The sequence below is a fragment of the Rhinolophus sinicus genome, linkage group LG11, assembly GCF_036562045.2.
Source record: "Rhinolophus sinicus isolate RSC01 linkage group LG11, ASM3656204v1, whole genome shotgun sequence".
In the NCBI taxonomy this organism is placed as follows: domain Eukaryota; kingdom Metazoa; phylum Chordata; class Mammalia; order Chiroptera; family Rhinolophidae; genus Rhinolophus; species Rhinolophus sinicus.
The window spans coordinates 78,109,391-78,121,765 of record NC_133760.1 but is presented as its reverse complement, the minus strand read 5'-3'; the positions used below and the strand labels follow the sequence as shown (position 1 = coordinate 78,121,765).

The 12,375-nt window shown below is 40.1% G+C and overlaps 1 protein-coding gene across 15 annotated transcripts in view; it reads left to right on the top strand.

The window, feature by feature from the left end:
* FOXP2 (forkhead box P2) overlaps nucleotides 1–2,089 on the top strand; it is a 610,938-nt gene extending 608,849 nt beyond the window's left edge. For all 15 annotated transcript variants that reach the window (XM_074315704.1, XM_074315702.1, XM_074315703.1 and 12 more), the window contains one exon: nucleotides 1–2,089. This exon is cut by the window's left edge and continues 1,159 nt beyond it. The gene's annotated coding sequence lies outside the window, so the exon portion shown is untranslated.
* Nucleotides 2,090–12,375: the final 10,286 nt, after the last annotated feature.

The following is a 12,375-nucleotide window of genomic DNA, read 5'->3' as shown; positions in this document are numbered from 1 at the left end:
CACAGCTAAAAAGTTAATTCAGTCACAGAGTAATCTCCTGAGGCCAAAAGTCCATCTAAATGCAATGAAGATTGGCTTTCATTAAAGACAGAGGTGAGGACAAAATCCGCAGTGGAAGTTATGATATGCTAGAAAGCAACAAATGTGGATCATTGACCAAAACGATTATGTACTTGATGCCAATGCAGATTGCATATTGTTATATATATAGTACATTGTGTTTTTGTTTTCCCCCATCCGGTCACTTATTTTCGGTGGTGAATACATGTTGTTAGAAGATGTCTTGTATGGTCTAAATCTTTGTTGTGTACTATTTTTTATAGTCTTAAGTTATAATGAAAAAACAAAAAGTAGGAACCAAACATAAAAGGTCTAGTAAAGCCAAAAATTAATTTCATATTGATTTTAAAGTGATCTAGCTGAGTTTTTACACTGAAAGCAAAGATTATAGCAATTGTAGTCCATGGTATTTATTTTCAGTCAAACCAAAGTTACATATAATTCTGCCTCTGCTTATACGGGATATTAACACTAACAATACACTCCCTTTCAAAGACTTGCACAGGCCAAATTTTTGGAATGCTGGTTTTCCTGAGAACTCCAAACCCCCAAACTATGATAATGCGTTATCGTGTAGTTGAAAATAGCATAGTCAGATGTTTGCTTAAAACCAAGAAACTTTACGTGTTGCTTTTCATGTGCTGTGCCAAGTCTTGATAATACTTTTTCCCCCAACCAAGGGACCTCATAACCTGATTATGGTTATTGCTTTACAAACAGTTTTGACAGAAGGTGGCTGCTAGAGCTTAACAGACGTACTGGTTCCACGTGATGGAGCTGGTCCTTGCAAACTAAGCTCATCATTTATTCTTTGCTGAAGTCAGCAAATAGAGTTAGAGAGATACCCAGTCATCTATCACACCAAATAAAAGGACATAACGGCTTTCAAAAGGGTTTTCCCACTTACCCAAAAGGCTTTCTGAAAGCTTCTACCTCTGCAAAAAAAAAAAGAAAAAAAAGAAAAAAAAGAAAAAAAAAGAGAAAAAGTTAGAACAATTATGGCAGATTGCATGAAACGTGAGAACGTCACAGTAACTGCTACTTTTCATTCTGTTTGTCTTTGGGACATGATCAACGAACAGGAAGTTTACGATGTGGTATCAGAGGAAGGATTGGTATTTTGAAGGATGGTTTTCAGCCACCTAGGATCCTGCTGTAAGGATGATCTGAAGGGAAAATGGGTCTTTTCAGGTGCATGTTCAAAAGGCTTTGATGGACTGAAAGTACCTATGAGAGCTGTACCATCAGGAGGGTGGCCTAAGACTACAATGCTAAAGTATGCATACCTCAGTTACAAAACCTTTGAAAGGAAGTCTCAGCCACAGAATGCATATACCTGTAGAGTTTTGCATGGGTTTTATATGAATACAATTTTAAAAAATAGCTGCTTGCACATTATACCAGAAAAACCTCCAAAACTGCAATTGCTTTGAAAATAGATTTTAGGTTTTTTGGAGTTTTCTGAAATGCTTGGTCTGTATTTTGATAATTGTGCATATTATGTAAAAATGTTGGTGGACCCATAAATGACCAGACTTTTTCTAAGAAAAATGTTGCTTTAATGCATTTCATGAATTTTTACTCTTATATCATTGCTTGCTAGTAATAGCAAATCTGCTTTTCTGCATCTGCTTTGCGTAGCTATTGTAAGGCTTTGAACTAATGTATGTATTTATTGCTTGAACTTCTGTGCATACCTTATAAAGCATAATGTCTGACAATTTAAATGGCTCATGTATTCTTGCTTCTATCATAAGCAGATTATGGGGACTATGATCTTTTGTATACAGCAAATTTTAACTGTAGCACAAACATCTGTTTATGTATTGGTGGAATATACATGTTTTATTTATCTTTTTTGAGGTAAACTAATTTTTGATACTTTTCATTACTGTGTACTATGTTCATACTTTGAATTCTCTGACGTTAGAAGTCATGGTTGAGAATTGTAACAGCTGTTATTTGTTCTGTATTCATGGCTTTCACTGCTGAATAAAATAAAGGACCAAACCTAGGATTTGAAAGAAAACTGTCTACCTCTAACACCAGGGAGTTACCAGATTTTATTTTACAGAGTTTTAGTCTACAAAGACACAATTGCTTAAACCTAGTGGGTTTAAGGCTTATATTCTATGTGGTTGGATTGACAGCACAGTTGTACTGTTTGAAAATCAATTAAAATTTCATATAAATGTTACAAATATTTGGTAGAATTACCACTAACCAGGTTTTCCTTCAGTAAGTCCGATACGGAGAAAAGGTCACCAGCATTCTGTGTCTATAGCTGCTTACTTCCTAAGAATGCATTTCTTTCTTATTAGGGAATCGAAAAACAGTCAACTAGGAATAGCTACACAAGTATATCTAAAATAAACCATCCCGGACTTTAACATCCCTGGGTAGATTCAGTTGCAAAATTCATTAGGCTATTTTGTAAAGTTTTCAAATTGGATGTTTGCATTTTGGAGAATTTGGGAGACTTCATCCTACACTTGCCAATATTAACACATATTTGAACCATAGCTTTATTAATGCCATAAAGCTATTGAAAGAAATATGGCTTACCCTTGTTATTTCATGAGTTCAGGTTACAATGAAAGGTTTTTATTTTTTATTTTTTATCCATGAATGCTTGGCAGATCTTATCTACCAAAAGAAGGATGTACATTTTCCTATAGAACTAATGTATGAACAGTGTGTCAGTGCTGTTGGATGTAAAAATGTATATGAAACCATTCCATTCACTTGATTACATTTCTGAAGTATAAATAAAAAATCTAATTCTTTTTGACCCATTTATAACCCCTAGGATTTTATTTTTTCGGAGAGACCATTCTTCCCTGCCAGAGCCAAGTCATAAATTTACGTACACATGTCCCACAATTTGTTTAAAATCATTTCCTTAGGAATCGGGGATTCATAAACCAAACCGCACTCAAACTTAGTCAATAAAAATGGAGGCTGCTTGTCAAATACATTCCATTAAAAACTATCTTCAAGTTCAAAATTGGCTTTCGCACATAATCATCTCATGTTTTCATGTTTTTATTCTAATAGAATTTGACACGAATTCTGAACCTTGAAAAAGAAGGGAAACATGGTTATTTAACTTTATGACTTTATCCTTTTTCTTTTGCCTCCAAATATCAGTGACACCCATGGCGTGCTGCTGTGGTTTAGGAGGCTGTATAGGGTTAGGGTTGGTACCTCCTAAGGGAATCCTTCTTAGGCCTCTAGGGGCCGGTCCCAGGGCTTTACTAGAGGCCAAAGATAGGACCACTGTAGAAGGGAAATCTGCCTTTTTCTTATTTTACACATAATTTCATGTTTTCTGTCATCCCAATGAGAGAGTACCTTGACTATAGATCTTTCCACAGGATAAAAATTGTTTTAAAAGACATGTGAACATGGAATCAGTTTAGAATTCATTTTTCACTGTCAGTTGGCTAGTAGTAAACAAATACCAACTTGCCCCCATCCAGTGTACTTATTAACTTAGTAAACAAAACATAACAAGATGTGAATACAGTCCTCACATACACTATTGCTCTAACACAGGGAGAATTATTTAGAGATGAAGACTAACAATTTTTTAAAAAAGGAAAACTTTTGGCAAATGTTTTGTACATAAAAGTAAGTTCAAACTCACGTCACTCATAGTTTAATAATACACAGTGTTGGCAGATATATTGTGTTGCGTCAATGTGTCAATGGAGGATTCAGCTGCTTTGTAAAAAACTGGTTACTAAATTATTTTGAATTTTTAAAAATTACACCAAAAACAAAATGGCAACTTAAAATCTAACTAACCATAATAAAAATGCAAACAGCAAGTTACACTCAAACCATTTTTCCAGGCAGGAGTAATGAAAGCTAAATATCCAACTCTTTACTGTTTACAATATTTTACAAAATGAGATTCAGACAAATTGTAACACTTAAGTGCTAATGAAGGAAAAGAACATAAGCTACATCTTTTCATTATTAATCAGTTTTTGAAATGCATACAAAACTTTTAAACGTTAGAGTACAAGATTACTGCGTGAGAATGTGTAACTTGAGAAAATAAAGTGTGGCTTCCCCCACAATTTGACACATTATTCCCTTCACTCTCTTTCTATGTTCAGTCGCCATCAATACTGACTAAAGGGAGCCCTGTGACACCTGAGTAAATAGAAAGAACAGTAGTAGTAAGTAGAGTTTACAATTTCCTGGGGAATTGGCAACTTACATTGACTCTAACGTATTACTTAAGCCAATATATACACATGAATGTGTGCACAAAAAAATACTTCAAAAATAAAATCAAACCTTAACTTTAAGCCCTAAATGTGTATTGTTGATTTCACACTCTCCTGTGAAGGTTTACTCGATACTCTTTGAAGTAAATATCAGCCAACTTGTTTCCTAAAGTTGAAATTGATCTTACGCACTAAATCATGGGTCTTCAGTTTCCAAGGCTCCTGTAGAAAATACAAATATCTACATAACAAAAATGATCACCCCTCCCTTCACATTTGATGATTATTGAGGTCAAAAGGTTTGACAAGGAACACATACAGAGGTGAGGATGAACAGAAAGGAGAAAAGAAAATGAAGTTATAAAAGGAAATGTGCCAGCTACAACCAGATGTGATGTGTCTTTTTTTCAACTCTTCATATCATGATTCTAAAACTGAAGAGGTCATTGATTTGAAACTCAACTATGTGCATTATTCTCCTCTCAGTCACTTCCAGTGCTCATCCCCTTGTGTTCAACAACTTGCTATTGTCCTGAGGAACTGGTACAGACCAGCCTACATGTTCCCATAGCACCTTTCAGGGCTTTTGATGTGAGGCAAAGCCCAAAGCCACCATTCTCTTCCTCCCTTGGGAGGCAGCCCATGGCCCTAGTGGCAAGGGGAATGCTATGTAATGGAGGGAACAATGGACCTGCCTTCCTCGCTTGACTCTCCTTTAAATATATTTAAATGATGCTATAGAAAATGCAATATTTAAAATTTACCTATCCTCTTTGATCTAATGTGCTAAAAAATTAACAAGCAGTCTCAGGGGAAAGTTACAAAATTTAAAAACGGCATTTCTCCAAATACGGAGTTATTATGGCCATGTATTCACATATTCTCCACAAGCCAAAAATTAAGCTTTTCAGAAAACAAACAAACAAAAAAACAGGAAAGCTTGAGTGAGTACCAAGCTGGAACTGAACTCTACACCAACATTTAAGTGTTCTGCTTAGCGCCCTCTGTGAGAGAAGGCGCTCTGGACAGCTAACCTCAAGAAACCAGAGCAACAGAATCTCAATAGGAACATTTCATCTGAAGTTAATTAGATGGTAAACGTCTTGTAATAATGTCAAAAGCTTACTACCAATGCTGCGCATTTATTTCGTTTTGGCTTCTTTGATAATAGAGATAAGTTCAAAGTTAATACAAAGGAATAAAATTTCAAAGAATTAAACAAATGAATTTTAAAATTATTTTACAGATCAAGCTGGTTTCCTAACAACCGTGAAAAGCTGTGTGGGCCCAAATCAGAAGGGTTACCAGTGGATGGGATCTATGAGTTGGGAATACTTTTAAATTGGGATGTTCAGTGCTGAAATAGGGTAAGTGGGAAGTATAATTGGTGAGACTATTACATTTGGTAAATTTCTGTGAGACATAAAGCCCTAAATATTGATCTCTCTACTTAGTAGGCACTCAGGGACTATCCAAAATGATTCCCATTTCAGGGACTTGAGACACAGCTCAGCTGCACATGGGAGGGGCTTTCATAGGAAGCTGAAGTTGGGCCAATTTTGAATGCAAGACAGTTTCCTTACTCTCTCATTTCTAGCCAAGCCTTTGAGTTGCTCAGAAATCTATGTTTGTCATATAGAAGTGAGCTTTTGGATAAAGCTATCTCTTCCTCAAAATCCATACTGTAAATAGCTCCCGCTCAAACAACTTCTTCTCTAGGAAGTGACGTGGGAAGGCATACATACATGAACACCCGTGAAGCCCTATCTTAATGAAGGTCTCAGTTTCAATTTGGCCATGTTTATCTAACCATGTTTCTCAGACCCCACCTCGATGGAGAGGTAGCTGACCTGAGTGCCTGTCCTAACAGTTGCCTCTGGATATAACCCCCATTATTCAATCTCTTCAACTTTGGTTCCTGAGGCCTTGCTCTTGCATCAAGTCAATTCTTTAGAGAGAAGGAATGTCACTGTGACAATCACCTTTCTCAGGGGTGTTTCTTAAGGTCCCTGGGCTTGCCCCACATTATGGCTGTCTTGACATCTGCAGTAACCCCTGTTGGTGGTTTTTGTCCTTGACAGTGATTTTCCTACTGTGCCTCTGCTTGTGGGGAGAAGGTCTTGCTTCCGTTTTTCCTAAGAATGAGACTCTGGGCTCCGGATTGCCCTTTGGTCTCACAGTCTCCATACCTAGATCCTCAACCACTGGTGAGGTCGTCGCTCAGCACCAGATGTATCCCAGGCCTTTCGCCCAGATTGTCTCCTGTAAAATCCAAAATGCCTCTGCCCAAGTTCTGATAATACATGTCATTACCCTGACTCAAAAGCGAAGAGTACAATGGGGAAGCCCAACCAAAAAAATTAGCTGCAATGTCTGGCATTGAAAGTAAAAAATAAGTCTGCGTGAGCACTCTGTTGATTTCTATGTGCCAAAATTTATGATGAGTCCCAGGAGACTAAGAACACTGCAAAGATTAAGAACTTTGGTGTTTATTTCATAACCAAATTGTTGACTATACTGGGAAGAATTTCAGAAAAAGTAAAAATCGGAGCTCATTGGATGTGTTCATTTGCAAACTGTGACAGTGAATGTTGTATTATATTTTTCTTTTCATTGATTACTCCAAACTTCAAAATCATGCATATATAAAAAGTGCCAGGATGGTCATTCAAATTCAGGTAAAGCGACATCATCAGCTCCCAGTAAGGTAAACTATACTTACGATGCTAACACCAGAAGAGTTAAGAATACAATCGTCTTCGACACTAAACTTCCATTGTCATGAAGAGATACTTAATAGCTCCTTGACACAGTTTACAAATACATTTTGAAAATATTACGATCAGTACTTATTTCAACTGGTTCAAGAATACCTAGAATTAAAACAAAACAAAGCAACAAAAAACCCACCAACAGGTGGCGTCTGCCGGCTGCAGCGAGGTAAGGGAGAGCAGGAGGAGGGCACAGGCCCACAGGCCTCCTTCCCAGAGAGCGCCTAGCAGCCTCCAGGCGCAAGCCAGACCCTATGCCTGCCCCTCAGACCAACGCTCTGAGACCAGCCAAGAAGCCTCTTTCAGTCTGGATGTCTCTCCACCCACTGCTTCCCTGCTGGGCCCTGGGACAGGTGAGTCTGCCAGCGGGGCATCCGTCCTTTAAGAGCTCTGCTCAGTTTGCTATAGCCTGTGGGATTCCAGCGGCCCATGGCTTTCAAAGCTAGATGTTTTGATGGATTGTTTCTCACGTGTAGGTCTTAAAAGAGTCTATGTATGCCAGGGACTATCGTAAGCAAATCCTCACACGTTGTCTTAATTGACGCTAATAGCCATTCTGTGATATGAGTAATTTCCCCATTTATCAGATGGAGAAACTGAGAGTTGGAAAACGCTGTGGTGGCATCATTACTGTCATGGAATCAGCAAAGAACTGGGATTCAAATGTAGGGTGTCTATTTTCCCATAGGTCCTTACATGGGAAGTGTGAGTGATTTTGCACATGGAGACATTTTAATGAAGGGATGATAAGTAAATTATCATTGAAGTTGAAATTCTGGAGCACCGAGGTTACCTGGATTACAGAATCATTGTGTGAAATAACTGTAGAAAGTGATTGAAAGAACAAGTTTTTTTTAGAGACTTAAATTTCATATTTCTATGACAGACAGGGTGGCTGTTTTTAAACTTGTTTGTTTCTTTGTGGTCTGCTTAATTTTCCAAATGATTTGTGGCAATAACATGACTACAGGTTTTTGACCCCTAATGAATCAATGAGTATTATTTTTGAAATTAATTCCCAGCATAATGTGTTAGATGGGCTATGGAAATCTTAGTGGAGGCTGTGATATGACTGGTTATTCAGAGCCTGTGGGTCATTGTCACTGTTCTTTTGGAGATGAAGAGTCTCATCTTGTGAAACTTCAGGTGACTCAGACATTGAGCCAGTATCTGTCAAAGTCCTATTTGAAGAGATGTTTCTTAAAGTCAGGAACCAAATGTGTTACTCATTCTCGGTACAGAGAGATACTCAATACAATTAATCATATTTAAATGACGTGGTTTACTGCAAACATGTAGCCTTTTTCATCAGAAGTTGTTTTATTACTAAAACTACTTTTATTATCCACTGTGTTTCTTTTTGTCTTTATCTATTTTATGTGGTGTTTGGAGGTATAATAAGCCTTGTTATCAGTTGGCTAGCTTAATTGAAAAATATTTTGAAAAGTTAAAAGGCAAAACAAAACATATTGAAAACCATTTCCATACCAATTTTTTCCCTCTGTTAGTTCAGTTGTAAGAAATGGAGAACAAAAGCATTACCAACCAAGGCTTTTAACGGAAATATAATTGCTTACACATCCAAATACATCAACCAAGTTTGCAACACACGATTAGGCAGCCAATTGTGTTGAAAACGTGCTTGCTCATTCAGAGGAGACCACGCCCCAGGGCTCACCCACTCGCTCCTCTTCAGTCCTGAAGTTCAGTTAGCACCAGTCCATTCCAGTTAGCCACTTCTTGAAAATATAATGGGGCCACTAGGTAGTAAGAACCTGTTGGGTGCAAATGAAAGCACCAACTTCTTCAAAAACATCCCCACCAGTCAGGCCAGACTTTCCTAACAACTCCAGCAATGTCTTTCTATCCAAAGATGCTGGTAATTGATGAATAGTTATGTGCCAAGTGCTGCAAACAGTGTAGCATATTTAAAACATATGATGTTACGGATGTGGATCAAATCTTATTTTTTTTAGCTTGCATGTCACGTGAATAGGCACTCAATTTAAAAGAAAAGCAGTCACATTTTGTATTTGGTCTCAGGTACATGTCCTCATATGCATCTCCCCACCTGAAGTTAATTTAGTTTTCAATTCTGAAGGAAACCTAGCTTTCCATGTCCTGGAATTCTTTTCTATTATAACTATACTACTGATTTCTTGGAATGACTTCAATGTGGCACAGCCACTTTCCACTCCTCAGTTTCATGTTGAATATCAAAGTAAAGCAAGATCATCTTCACCCTGAGTGCAGAGACATATATTTTGCAACACCTAGTGTGGGGACAGAGCCCCAGAGAGTAGTTTACAGGCTCTCGGCCTCACGTGGAAAGGTGCTGGCTCGGGTGGTGGATGGCTGTCGGCTGTGGCTGATTGGCCGTCGGCTGTGGCCGGTTAGCCGATTGGCCGCTGGTATAACTGCTGCGACTACGGAGGAGAGCCGAGGAGAGCGGAAGAGGAAGAGGAACAGAGTCGAGGAGAGTGGAGGAGAGTCGTCCGTTGGTTGGCCGAAAGGCTGACAACAGGTCATGCGTCCGGTGGGCCCAGCCTCCAGTGAGACCATAGTGGTATGACTCCCCCACCTATGGCTCCGTGGGTGTTCCTTTTTGGCCTCACCATGTCCTGCATTCTTATGTGGGGAGCGGGAGCAGAGACCCTGCAGGCCGCCCCTCACGACAAATGGCGTGGCGAGCAGGGTCTCCAGCACGACACCTAGGCTTCAGGAATTCAAAAAACAAGCTGGCAGGCGACTGTCCCCTCCTTTGGTTGAATAGCTGATTGCTTACCACTTCATCCTTTAGGATCAACCCAGCAGTGTTGGGATCAACTGTGTGTTGGAAATGAGTTCTCCTGGGATAATAATGCTAAATGTTGCTCTCCTTCCCACCAGGCTACCACGTGTACTACAGGAGTGAGAACAGGATGCCAGCTAGCCAGCCAAGTAGAAAAAGTAGGATGCCTTCCAGTTAGGCACCAAATTCCATTTTCTTTTCCCTAGGTATTTGTCGATTTCCTGGTAATCATCAGCCCAGACAAAGCTTAATGCAAAAACTATGCATTTACACGTGAAGCTGACTGTTTAACCCCATATTACTTTCCAATTGCTGCTCTAATAAATGACCACCAACTCAGTGGCATAAAACTACACAAATTTCTTACCTCATCACAGGTCTCGATGAGGTAAAGTTGAGGTGCCAGCAGGGCTGCCTTCTCCCCTGGAGGCTCCTGGGCAGAATGCAGGCAGTGGCTTGCCTGTTCCAGCTTCTAGATGCTTCCCACAAGCCTTGGCTTGTGGCCTTCTCCCTCCATCTTCAAACCCAGCAGCAACGGGGCAACTCCTTATATCACTCTGACCTCTGCTGCCTCTCTTCCACTTACAAGGACGCTTGTGGTCATATTGTGTCCAGGATGATAATCCAGAATAACCTCCCTATTTTAGGTGTAGCTGATTATCAACCTTAATTTCATCTACAACCTTAATTCCCCTTTGCCATGTAACCAAACACAGTCACATGTTCCAGGGATTAGGACGTAGATAGATTTGGGGGGGGGCATTATTCTGCCTACCACAGATTCATTTTCATTTCAACTGATGAAGATAAAAATGTTTTTCAACTAAAGTTCCCAAAAGCTGCTTGTGGACAGTCAACAGGAAAACATATCTTCCAGCCAAGTCCACACTTTGCTCTTACCAATATCTTTATATGGTTTTGCTGGTACCCTGCAGACTTTAAGATTCAACAATCTCTGGCTCCATATTGTCTGTGTTCTAACTTCACTGAGCCCCTGCCTTCCCCACTTGCCTTTGTGTGGGCAGCCGAGCTCTGCTCTCAGTAACGAGCCTCTGTGCCACACAGCAGACCTTTTGAAGAGTATCTACTTTTCATCATGCCAAAGTATGAGCTCACACGCGCTCATGCTTCCCTTTGTTCCCTCCAGGCTTCCATACCGCATGAGTTGCCTGTGCTTTCAGGGGGAATCAAGGTAGCAGACCTCAACAGCTTCTGTTTCAGGGGTTGAGGAGAGGTAGCAAAGAGGGGATTTAGGTTACATCCAATGGCCATCTCTTTCCTGGGCTTGCCCTCACAGCAGCTGGAGGGCTTGGCGGTGCTCAGCCCTCTGATTTAGAACTGCACAGGTCTGAAGGCTGAGCATGCTCCATGAAGGGCCTTCATCTTTGGAACCCCCTCTCTAAGGCTGTTGACCTATATGGCCTGAAGTAAATTCTATCTCACTAGTAAAGTGGATTTCACAGTTAATAAGGCCAAGCTGATTTGGATTATTTATTTTCAATATTAGCCACAGTTGCAGATCTCTCAGTTGTGTGCAGGAATTAAACCCATCTTTAGAAACCTCAGGAACAAATAGCACTGCCTGAGACAGGAGAGGGTTTGACTATAATCTTCTTTGTGTATTGCCAGCCACTTGCTCTATTACTGAATGCAGCCTGCACTCTGTGGTTCTTTCTTCCATGATGTTTTTTTTGGTCAAGCTGACCTGCTCCACCCGTTTCTTTTGTAAGTTTGATTACTTCAGGTGTCTCTCTATGTCTCTTGATAGCAAATGACTGAAAAGAATAAATGTAAATAAAGCACCTGGTATACATGCATACCGAGCCAGCTGCACTCGCCTGTGTGTGGGGCGGGGGCAGGGAGGGGGCTGGAGTAAGGTGAGCGTGAAGGAAGTTATTAGCTCTCCAGCAGGGGTAAAAAGAAAAGCCAGTTCTGTCAAAAGTGAATGTTGAAACAAAAGAAAATAACCCCGTCCCAAATGCTCTGGGCTGAACCGGCCTTCCTGGGGTCTTATTCTGGTTCAGAGCTAGCTCTGTCCTTGAAGTACTCTCTGTTGAGTGACACCAGTCCATGGTATCAAGTAGTGTTTAAAATACCTAGATTAAAAGCCTTCTGTATTTAATGTCTCAGCTCCAACAGGTATATAAACCAAAATGAACTTGCAAATTTCATTGAAGCTTTATCCTCGAGCCCAGGCTAGTCCCTAATGTCACAATTTCCACATTCCTGACAAAGAATCTTTTCCTGTGACCAAGTTCCCGCTCACAGCTAGCAGCTGGCCCATGCAGCGGGGGAAGGTGACTTCAGTGGTATCCCCACTCTTGCAGGGGTGCAGGTTAACATGCTCCTTGGGCAGTGAGGGGACTAGTACTCTGTTCTCTGTTCAAAGCTCTGAAGGATCAATGTGTGACATGTGATACTCGAGTTGATGCTATTCCTGTCCTGAAAGCATTAACTCCTGTTCCCTTCCCAGTGAAAGAGGTGAAAGGATGTGACTCTTGGCTCGGCACTG